The sequence below is a fragment of the Sinocyclocheilus rhinocerous genome, unplaced genomic scaffold (genome assembly GCF_001515625.1).
Source record: "Sinocyclocheilus rhinocerous isolate Xijiao unplaced genomic scaffold, SAMN03320098_v1.1 scaffold11, whole genome shotgun sequence".
NCBI classification, from domain to species: domain Eukaryota; kingdom Metazoa; phylum Chordata; class Actinopteri; order Cypriniformes; family Cyprinidae; genus Sinocyclocheilus; species Sinocyclocheilus rhinocerous.
Window position 1 is genome coordinate 556,761 of NW_015625587.1, and position 12,095 is coordinate 568,855.

At 37.9% G+C, this 12,095-nt stretch overlaps 1 protein-coding gene across 1 annotated transcript in view; it reads right to left on the reverse strand.

Annotated features, from left to right (window-relative positions):
- Positions 1-12,095, reverse strand: part of LOC107755436 (transcription factor HIVEP3-like) — a 78,760-nt gene that overhangs the window by 31,500 nt on the left and 35,165 nt on the right. The gene's annotated exons all lie outside the window — the stretch shown is intronic.

Sequence of the window (12,095 nt, forward strand, 5' to 3'; positions counted from 1 at the left end):
TGTATGATGCAAATGCAATATTGTGAAATATTATTACAATTTAAATTATGTTTTCTATTTTAATGTATTTAAAAATTAATGTGTAATTTAGCCCTGTGATGGCAAAGCTGAATTTTCAGCATCATTACGCCAGTCTTCAGTGTCACCATGATCCTTTAGAAACCAGACTAATATGCTGATTTGGTGCTCAAGAATATTTATTATGATCAATGTTGAAAAGAGTTGTGCTGCTTAATATTTTTGTGGAAACTTTTTGATGCATTGAAAGTTCAGAAAAGAACAGCATTTATTTGAAATAGAAATCTTTGGTAACATGTCTTTGCTGTCACTTTTGACTGATTTAATGCAACCTTAATGAATAGAAGAATCAATTTATATATTATCAATCAATTTATATATATAATAAAAAAATCTTACTGACTCTAAACCTATACTATTATCTATTATTTATAATAAAATACTTTAGATAAATGATACATTGTAGATAGGAATCAGTGACTACTGAATTCCAGATGAACATCATGAGTAGATCATATGATCTCATTACACATTTTGGAATTCGTAGACTTACGGTTAGTACATTACTGTCAGGTCAACTCAGTCTGGCCTTCCTAACTTCCACTGTTCAATTAAAAAGAGCAGGTCCATATTTGGATGATAACATCATGAGGAACTGACCACTGACTGGGTGCGCAAGTAAGAATTTGCCATAAAATCTAAAGAAATGGAAACTGATTTTGAGCCAGGAAAGATGCTCTGAAACTTTGTGAGTAGTTCCTAGATATTGAGATCAAGTAGAATTCTGGGAAAAGTGGAGTTTGCTATACTGTACAAAAGATTCAAAGCAAGATACCACTACATACCACTACTGACAGATAACTACTGCCTAGCTCTCAAATATTTATTCTTTCAAACTTCTAGATGTCCACACATATTAATACACACACATCCACACGTGCACATGCCCAGATTTATCACAAGAGCTCCTGAGCATGAAAAGAGGTCACAGTTATAGGAAATTCCAGGGCTGCGGCTCACGAATGTTCCTGCTGCACAAACAGAGAGTCGTGATGGTGTATTGTGGGCCAATGAATCAACACACTCCAAATGGGGCTTTCCCAGTGAACGAATGACACAAGCACTAAGAATCCTGGGAGAATTGAACCGCCTACTCATGACGCCAACGACACTGAAAACATTTATTAAGGTGTTTTTAATCAACAGGTTTTCCTGATTCTTGATTTCTAATTCATGTCACCACATTCTACTACAAATGACCAACTAAAATGCAAGTAACTTGCAGAGGTGAAACATGAAAAAAAGAGCAGCTTTGACTGATATCATCCTTTGTTTTTTACAGAAAGTGACAAATTTCGAGCTGGGGATTATCAACCCAACTAAAAAGAACAAAAATTGCATAGATATTTAAAACGTAGGGACAAAGCTTGTTGAATGTGTAGCTAATATGAAGTGAAATAAAATAAAATAAAAAATTAAATTTAAATTAAATTAAATTAAAAAATAGATCTCTAAAAACACCAAACAAAGATTTTTTTCATGGAAATATTTGACTTAAATACATTACATATTTACTAGGGCTGGGCAAGTTAACACGTTATTATCGCATTAATTGATTAACGCCGACAACTATTTTATCGCGCGTTAACGCAGTTTTTTTTTATTATGAAAGTCCGTTGCTCACTGGCTCTGAATACACATACAGACAAACCATGGGTCACAGGAGGGGAGGGATGTTGATCAGTACTGGCTTGGGATGGGTGTCATCACGCGTCTCAACCAATGAGAGCATTTGGGGTGGGCCGACTGCAGCAGCGCTCACATGAAGCGCTCACGGCTTCATAAGTGGGAAATAGGACGTTTCCGCAGAATCCGAACGTGAAGGCAGGAGAGAAGCGCTCTCGCTCAGCACATTGGAGTGCATTGTTTTTTTACTTTGTGGTTTATTATTTTGAGTTGTTTGGGACGCGGTAACACACACGGCCCTCTCACAATATATTGCTTTACAGATCTATCACTTTTGCGGCTCAGAAATGTTTATGCAATCATGCTGCACGTATCAGATGTTCCGCGCTCTGGCGTGGTTAGCGCTCACACTACATGCGCACCGCACCCAAGCCCAACTGAACCGTGCTCTGGCCACCTCTTCCAACCGAGCCAGGGCCGGCTGAATGAACTGCGCCTGAGCGCGGCACGGAGCGGTCACACTAGTCAAACGAACCGGGCTTTTGGGGGTCAGACGCGCTCGGGCACGGTTAAGATACACCCTTCTCCCGCATCCCCCACACACGAGTCTCTACCCACCCGCACTCGCCCATCAAGTGTTGTCCCGCGCTGCACTCTGCTGCGTTGGGTCCCGCGATGTGCAGGTCTCTACTCGGAAGGTGCCTGTTATACGGTTATGATCGAGGCTCTGGACTCTGAGCATAACTTGTTTTAACAAACTATGAAATACTTTCTATAAAATCGTTCATGCCCTGGCAGTGGCAAATAGCTTTGGTTTTATATTTAATTTGATTACATTAATGTAATAAGTTGAGATTCACAAAGAAATATTTTAACTGCTACTATGTAAAAGGAATACTGCTGTAATAATGAACCTTATTTGTTTAAAGTGTTTGCAAACCAAACGTTATTGCACTTTTGTTCATATAGCAGTACTTTTAAATGAAAAAAAGTGCACAATACACTACTTTTGAATTAATTATTGAATTTTGTGCATAATGCGATTAATCGCAGAAAATCATGCGATTTAAAACAAATTTTAATCGTTGCCCAGCACTAATATTTACATAAAATGGCACCATAAAAGGTAAAAATAAAATAAAAAATAAAATAATAAAATAAAATATTCCTAACATAACGTAACAATACAGTAAAAATTTGTCCACTGGAACTGGTTTTCAGGAACATTGTTGCCCCTAAAGATAAAAGTTAATTTCTTTCCACACGTTTTTACTGTTTGGTTTTTCTACCTCATTTCGTACAACTTTAATCCCCCCCCTTCTCTTTCTTTCTTTCTTTTTTCTCTTTCTTTCTGTTTTATCAGTCATCCCAAATGATTGTGTGACCTTCAACGTCATGTGGAGCAGGGTAGTGTACTGTCCCAGGGGCAGTGCGTGTATTGTGTCTGTCTCAATGTGATCTTTGTGGAGATGGTCAGCCTATTTAAAGGAGGGGGGGGCCTGTGGCCAGGCATTGCCCATACTGTACCCCTCTGGGAGGGGAACTCACATTTCCGTCATCTCTTTGTCTTCTGTTTTTCCAAGAAGAGATGGGACAAAAGAGGCTCTGTAAATCTGATCAACAGGCCGAGTGCTATACAACAATGGCATGACGGATTGTCTTGTTAGAGCGAGATCTCCTTTGCCACAACATATGAAGAGAGCTGGGCCAGTGTCCTTGGACCTGGTTAGACAATATAAGGTAGTATATGAAATAAAATAAACCGCATTGAATTATTGAAAATAATCCAGACTGCCAATACCAGACTGAAACAAAAATAACTATTGGTATATACCTTGATATCACAAAAGCAACAGAGATTACATAAATCAAAGTAGGTTTAGAGCCGGTGTTGTTTCTACAAACTGGAACATAAATGGTTTCAGCCTGAGGCTCCTCACTGCTGAGGCATCTGTATAAACATGACAGGGTGCGTAAGGACCATTACCTTAGATGTGTTTGCTTCACAACACCTTGTACGTCAAAAATTCAAGGGAGTGGCATTGTGACACAACAAAGATTCTTTTCGTTTCTACAAGTATTGCCAGCCCTCACGCTAGAGTCTTGACAGTGGTTGCCCGGGTGTTGCTATGTGGTTGTTATGTGCATTAACAGTGTTGCTAGGGGGTTTCTTACTATCCCAAGTCAAAAGAGCCAAACCTCTCTATGATATTTTCATTCCCAGACTATTGTGGCACAAAGCTCAAGTTCAACTTTTTAGACTGGTCTCAGAGGAGGCACACTTGGTCATTTTACACCTGGTCATCCTACCCTAACCCAAAGCATGAGCAATAGTAATTACTTAGCAAGCACTACTACTAAGAATGAGCTTTGTGTGGTTGCTGAAAGTCGGTATTGCATTTCCTCCAGGTGGAATGACATGCATAAAGAAGCTTGCCATTAGTCCATACCTCCAGGGTGATATCTCCACATGACTCCTGTTTGTTATTCTCACTGAGACTCTTATGCAACTAATGCGTCTTCTCCGGAAATTCAGCTGCAGGCGCTAAAGCAACAGTTTAAACAGGTTTGGTCCTGAAAATTTTGGAAAGTAATTTATAGAATGTGGACATCATTCTCGGTTTTAACTAAACTGTGCATTTACAGAAATGTATTTAGCACTCTAAAACAGCCCTGACAACTGAATTTTGTTGTCAAGTAAACATGGTCATCGTGTCACCCATTAGAAAGCTGAAGTCACTCTTTAAAAAGAATTGAATCCATCTTTTATCAATGTCATTAGAAGCATACAGATTTAGAGGGGTTTAAAAGGGGATTCTTGGACTGAAAATGCTGGCACTATGGCAAACTTACCCAGCCTCCTCAGCTAAACCCTCACTTCTATTAGTGTTCTCCTGCAGTGGGAGCGATGAGGGCTTGTTTTTAGAGCGAGAGCGATATAGGAGGCCTTTGTCTCCTCGCCTGTCACCACCCTGCCTCTCTCCAGAGGGGAGATGGTTAAAGGTGGGGGATTGAAAGTCAAAAATAGCCCGATCCCCAACGATATAACACCCACACATGAAAAAAAATGAATAACTCACAGCCAATGACACTCCCTGACACCCCTGATGGCAAACAGAGATAGTGGTTTGGAACAAACATCCACAGTGCCCCTCGTTGTGGCCGTTATGTGCCCTCTTGGGTAATTCCACACTATTTTCTCTCATAACCTGTCAGGCTTATCTGTCATTAAGGTTGCATGGGTAATCTTGCAACTTCGACATAAGTTATACTTGCTAGACGGGCGATGTGATGCAACGTGTATGTATCAAGCTTTACGAGGCACATTTATGTCATTTTGGCCCAATCCTGGACTGTAATTTAAATCAAATTAGCGGTCTTAGATTTGCAGACAGATGAAAAGTATTTTTGCACTGCCGCCCACAAAATGAGGACCTATAAAAATGGAAAAGGTAAAAATGGATCTGCTTGTGAAAACATTTGCTCAGAGATTTCAAATGTTGGACTAAATAGACAACAGCATTTTGGAGTTCAGAAAAGAACAAATCAACAATTCAGTAATCCTCAGTTTACTGGGGGGGTGATAGACACTTGGTAGACGCTTTTTAGCCGCAATGATGGTGATGTAAGACTTGGATCTCTTGAAGTCCAGGTCGTCAATTACCCCCACCTAGAACTGAGCTTGCGACAGTAGTAGCTCTACTATAGCAGCTGCTTTAGTAGCTCAACTGGCTAGAACTAGAAAATAATTTCCCAGGAACATTTGGATGAGTCATAAAAACATCTGCGAAATGCATTCATGTAAACAGACATTCAATGTACAGAATGTGCATGGCTGTAATTAAGTGGTTAAATAATTATGATTTTGAAAAATTAAGATTTTATTTCTCAAAATACCAAGGCTGCATTTATTTGATCAAAAAATAATTGTTTTCTATTTGAATACATTTTAAAATGTAATTTATATCTATGATGGCAAAGCTGTCTTCAGTGTCACATGATCCTTCAGAAATCATTTTAATATGCATTTCTTATCAATTTCGAAAACTTTTTTTTGCTGCTTAATATTTTTGCAGAGACGGCGATGCAAGTTGAAGTTACAAAAAAGAAGCTGTATAAAATGCAGATAAATGCTTTTCATTGAATAACCACAGTTTCTACAATAATATTATGCAGCAGTAACTGTTTTTAACATTGAGAAAAAAGAACCATTATTAACCATTATTAATAACTGAGCACCAATAATACGTTATAATAATTGAGCAACAAATGAGCATATCTGAATGATTTCTGAAGGATCATGTGACACTGAAGACTGCAGTAATGGCTGCTGAAAATTCAGTTTTGCATCACAGGAATAAATCACATTTTAAAAATATATTAAAATATAAAACAGTTATTTTAAATTGCAATTATATTTCACAACACTCATGTTTTTATTATATTTTGAAGAAATAAATACAGCATTTGTGAGACTTCTTTTCTTTTAAAACTTTAAAACCTTAATTATTCCAAACATCAGGTCGACATGCATGCATACATACATACATACATGTATATTCATACTGTATATACTACACACACACACACACATACATATAAGTCAAGAACACAGACAGGTGCACATGGACATCCTCCCACCCTCTTGGCCTAATGTGAATGATATCCTGACTGATTGCTGCATGCAAGTCATTTTTGTTTTATGATCGATCAATAAGGCTGCTCTTTGGCTTGGATATGTGATCTGATTATGTCTGAACAGAGTAATCCTGATTCTGTGTGTAGTCTGCATTGCACTAAAGCACCAATATCCCTCACAATTCTCTTAACCAAGCCACAGTATACAGAAAAAACAGCCAAAACCCTTGGGCTCAATGCCAAATTCAAAGTACACATAAATCTAGACTGTTCAAACTCAGGTGGCACAGCGCAATACTGCAGCTTGAAGCTTTCAGCAGAAGCATGAGTAGGAGTGAAGCTCTTCGGTGTTACGTGTTGTGTAATACAGCACTTGTGCATCCTCCCCTATCATTTACATTACACATATGCCTTTGGCAGACACTTCAGTGCATTGAAGATATATTTTATCGGTATGTGTGTCCCCTGGGAATTGGACACATGACCCCGGTGTTACTAGCACTATGTTCTACCAGTTCAGCTGCAGGAACTACTGTCGGCATCTGTGTGTTACATTATAGAGGTTTTGGTTGTATTGCCATTATGAGAGACAAGAAAAAGCTAAAAAATACTGGAGAGGATGGGAGAAAATGTTCAGAAAGCAACCATAAAAAATAACGGACATCTGTGAAAGTAAAGGGGCAAAATGAGACACATTCTGACAGAAACTTCCAGCTGTCATGGTAACAATCAGAATCTCAAGTTACTTAACGGAAGAAAAATTAAAGGGAGCAACAAAGGCGAGAGAGAGAGAGGGAGAGAGAGAGAGAGAGAGAGAGAGAGAGAGAGAGAGAGAGAGAGAGAGAGAAATAAGCATGACATGTCATGGGAAGAGAACACAAGTGATAAAAATAGGAGGAGGAAGTCACACTTTTAGAAGCCGCCTACTCATTTCGAAGCCGACAAGTTTCACTTGTCACTGCGTGGGTGACAAGACTCAAAAGCACAGGGAAACCACAAAACACACTCTTCTATACACTCCCCAGCAACAATTTAAACTTGCTGAGACATGGTCAGGAAGTGGTACTGAGGCAGGAAGTGACATTGATGAAAGAGGGGGCATGAAGTCAGAAAGAACAACACTGGTTTCACTTGCATGGTGAAGGGATCTGAAGTGGCCAGCTTTAACCAACAATTGCTTTTTTATTTCTGAACTTTACTGGTCATTTTCATAGATTAGCTCCTTTCAAATATGTCAGAAAATCAGCTCTTTTTCAAAGACATCAACCTGACCATGATCCAAGAGGGAATTCATCAGTGTAAAAACAACGGAAGAGTCAAAAAATAAGCAAGTCTGATTTCTAACTTGGCACAAGAACAGAGCTTCTCCAACTGGGTGTGAAGAAAAAAACACAGCCAAGGTCACAGGAGACAAACTCACACAAAACACATTTGTGACAACAAACATTTTAAAACTCTATCATTTGCATGCATTGCCTCTGATGTATCAACTGCACTGAGTCCAGCACTATGTGCGAGTATATCACAAAAACATACAGTGTATAAATGCTATAAACAAGCAAGACAGGTCAAAAACAACTGAACGTGATTGATCCAAAACCCACTGACAGAACAGCAGTATCCTTGTTGGTCCTGGAACAGCATTAAAAAAAAAGACACCTCTGTCTCTGTGCCTTTTCTAGGCACAAGTGTGCATACTATAGTCCCCTTAAGAGTAGTAATATGCACCCTTTATGGGTATAAAAAAGGTAGAAAAGGATACCTACTTTTACAAGCTAAAAGTACTGACAGAGCACCAACCATTCAACTTTTAGGGTTAGTGTTCAGCTTAGAGCTGAGGTTAGGGGTTGAACAACATTCTTATATGTTTGACCGACATGAGTTTATATCTATAACTATATCTATAGTGGTTGATCGATTTAGTAACAACTGATTTAATATCTATAAAGCATTTGGTCAATACATTATAATAACTATATTTAGCAAGGATTGCTGTAAAGCGGTTTATTTTAAATAAATGTTCTTTTGAGCTTTCTATTCATCAAAGAATCCTTAAAATGTATGACAGTTTCCACAAAATTAAGGAACACAGTTGTTTCCAAGAGTAATAATAATAATAATAAGAAATGTTTCTTGAGTACCAATTCGGCATATTAAAATTATTTCTAAATAATGCAGCCCTGTAATAATAATAAGACTGTAATAATGGCTGCTAAAAATTCAGCTTTGCCATCACAAGAATAAATTACAATTTTATACATTCAAATAGAAAAGAGTTATTTTAAATTGTAATAACATTACACAGTTATACTGTTTTTACTGCACTTTAATAAAATAACACAGCCTTGATGAACTGAAGGGACTTCGTTTGAAAGCTGACCCAAACATTTGAACAGTAGTGTATGCAATAAAATTCACTGAGGGAAAAAAAAAATACACACAAAAATTGTGGAAATTAAATGAATGTTTGCCCCAAAAAATACAAAAAATTTGAATACACAAAATGCTAATTTACCATTAAGACTGCCAGTAGATTTGTAAATGACAATGTGGTCACATCAGTTTTCACATCAGTGGTCACTGACCAATGCCAATAACCTCAAAATGACATTAATATGCATGGTTGTAAATTTAATATTGGGCTAATGATACAATAATTTCCCTGTAATTCCCCCGCTGACAAATAATGATGTCAAGTACGAGTGGTAGCATTGGGTATTACAGTATCACTGATGGAGACGGGCATTTAACTCAATCAAATACTTTTGTCTTTATTTTGCCTATTCCGTGCAGAAAGATTTTGTTTATCTTTGTAGATTTATGTCCAAAGGGTAAATCTGGTGGGCTACAAAAGATTAACAGTGCTTTTCAAGTGTTTTTCAGCCAATCAGACTGCAAGGCCAGACCTCAATTGTAAAAAGCAAATTTAATGACTTCCTGGACAAATTCTTCCTCTGTAATTCATATGTACAGCAGTGGGCTCGCCTATTGCCTGCTGCAATCATCTAGTAGTTGTCATTTTAGAAATTCAAGTCACTTTCAGCGTTAATAGAAGAATGAATCGGTTTCATTTTGCCTGCACAGCTGTTTGGCACAGCTCATATCACGCACAGCACATTCCCCGTAAGGCTCTCATTCCTAGCTCTTCATCTCCGTGTTTGCATTTATCAAACACACATAAACATAGTTTGCAAGAAAGCAGATATCATTTCATCAAGCTCTCCTAATCAGCAGGCATCTACAGTTGTGCACCATCTGCTCTCCATCTCTCGTCGAGCGCTGAGATAAAGACACAGTAAATCACGCATGGCAATAATATTAGGGACAGTTCAGCCAGTCGCACATTAAATGACAGTTGGCAGCCATCAGTGCAGTGCAGCTCCAGTGCAAAAATCGCTGCAGTTTAGTCCCAAAACAACTCTCCTCGCAAATAAACTGCACATTCACGCCCAACAAATGACTGCCTGAAAAAAAAAAAAAAAAGGAAGAGCCACAGGCATAAGTTAAATGGAGGAAAAAACTCTCATCTGCCCATTGGAAACGCTTAATAGCTTTTAATAAGGGCACAATGGTTGGGAGTCAGTGACTTGTTGGTAGTTTTTCTTATACAAACGGCCTGAACAAAATGAGGCTTAATTCGCAGTCAGATGTCGTCGTTAATGTGCAGTTAGACACATTAAGCCAGGGTAGGTTACTTTACATTGTGTGGTTTATGTTCCTGGATGAGAGCCGTCTTGAGGACTCTCCCCAGACACCGGCGTCTATTTCTATCCTCTCTCGCTCTGGTCTCCTGGCTCACTATTAGAGAAATAGGGGATTGACTGTGCACGATCTCCACTGCAGGCCTCCATGGGGAGCATATGGCTGGCCTATGAACACACACATGCAGACAAATATAATTTAAAAGGGTATTTCTCAAGTAGGGGTCTGAAAAGTACCCCAGGGGTTAATGGCAAGTAAACTCATTCACCAGAACCTATTACTCCATTTTGGAGGGAAAACATGACAAACAGACCATTTAAAACTTCTCCTCCTGTAGGCAAATCAATCAATCATTGTGGTAAAAATGAGCTACTGTTTCATAGTTCAGAGTAACTCTAGGTCATTATTCTAAAGGGGTGACAGCGATTTGCAGCAACAAAGCAACTGAAAGCCATTCATTTTAAATCAAAGTAAGAGATCTGAGACATTGCTTATGCAAAATATATCTGTGCCACATATTTTCAAATACACTTTAAAAATATAAAATATACTTTTTTAAAGTCAAAAATGAATATTTAATTGTGCATACTTATTTCCACTCATCTTTTTACATTAATACTACAGTTCAAAATTTTGGGGTTTTGTAATTTTTTTTTTTAAATGTTTTTGAAAGAAGATTTATTAATTTACTGTTTTACCGATCCAAAATACAGCAAAAAAGACAATATTGTGAAATATTATTGCAATTAAAAATAATAATTTTCTATTTTAATATACTTTAAACTCCAATTTATTCATGTGATGGCAAAGCTGAATTTCAACAAGCATTACTCTAATATGCTGAATTGGTTCTCAAGATTTCTTCTTATTATTGATAATCAGTTGTGCAGTTTTTGTGGAAACTGTGATACATTTTTTTCAGGATTCTTTGATAAATGGTAAATTCAAAAGAATAGCATTTATATAAAATACAAATTTTTGCAACAGCGCAAAATCTGTCACTTTTGATCAATTTAATGCATCCTTGCGAAATAAAAGTATTAATATACATTTAAAAAATACCAAACTTTTGACCAGTAGTTTACATGACGTTTGCCATCATCTAAAGCTCAAATAATAATTTAATAACACCATTAAATGTAACCTTCAGAAAATCTTTAAAATAAATATTCATTCTTCATACTGTTGTGCTGCCAGAATTCACTTGTAGTATTTAAATCAATTAATCATTTTCGGGGTTTTTTTTTGTTGACAAAATAGTGACATGAAAATAATTTGTGGTGTGAATATAAAAGTAACTTGTCCTAATCAACTTATTTAAAACTGCAGAGACTACCAGAAGTTAATGTCATCTGCAATAAGATGCTGCTAGACACAGTGGTTGAGTAGGAACAGCTACTAGCATACTAGCCACTTGAACCTTTACATAAGTCTGTACCAAAGCACAGTTAAAGGGCTAGTTCACCCCAAAAATGAAAATTCTGTCATTAATTACTCACCCTCATGTCGTTCCAAACCCGTAAGACCTCCGTTCATCTTCGGAACACAAATTAAGATATTTTTGATGCATTCTGACAGCTCTCTGACCCTCCCATAGACAACAAGGGTACTACCACGATCAACGTCCAGAAACATAGCAAGGAGATCGGTAAAATAATCCATGTGACATCAGGGGTTCAACCTTATTACGAAGCAACGAGAATACTTTTTGTGCGCAAAAGAAAAAAAACTTTATTCAACAATTCGTCTCCTCCACGTCACCCTAGCGCCATTTTGGAGAGTATCCACTGAACGCAAACAGCGTATGCTGTTCTGTGTCAGCTGCGCCACACAAATACGTTTTCTATGTTGTTTGTGCTTTGATTTGAACGAAAACAGCATATCCGTGTGGTGCGGCGACCGATAATCAAGGAACTTTGCTGCCGTACCATGGGTGCAGCAGGCGCAATGATATTACGCAGCGCCTGAAAATAGGCTAACTTCCATCAACATAACCAACATGACCACCTGCTTGCACAGGGAGCGTGCTGGGGACTATTTTCAGGCGCTGC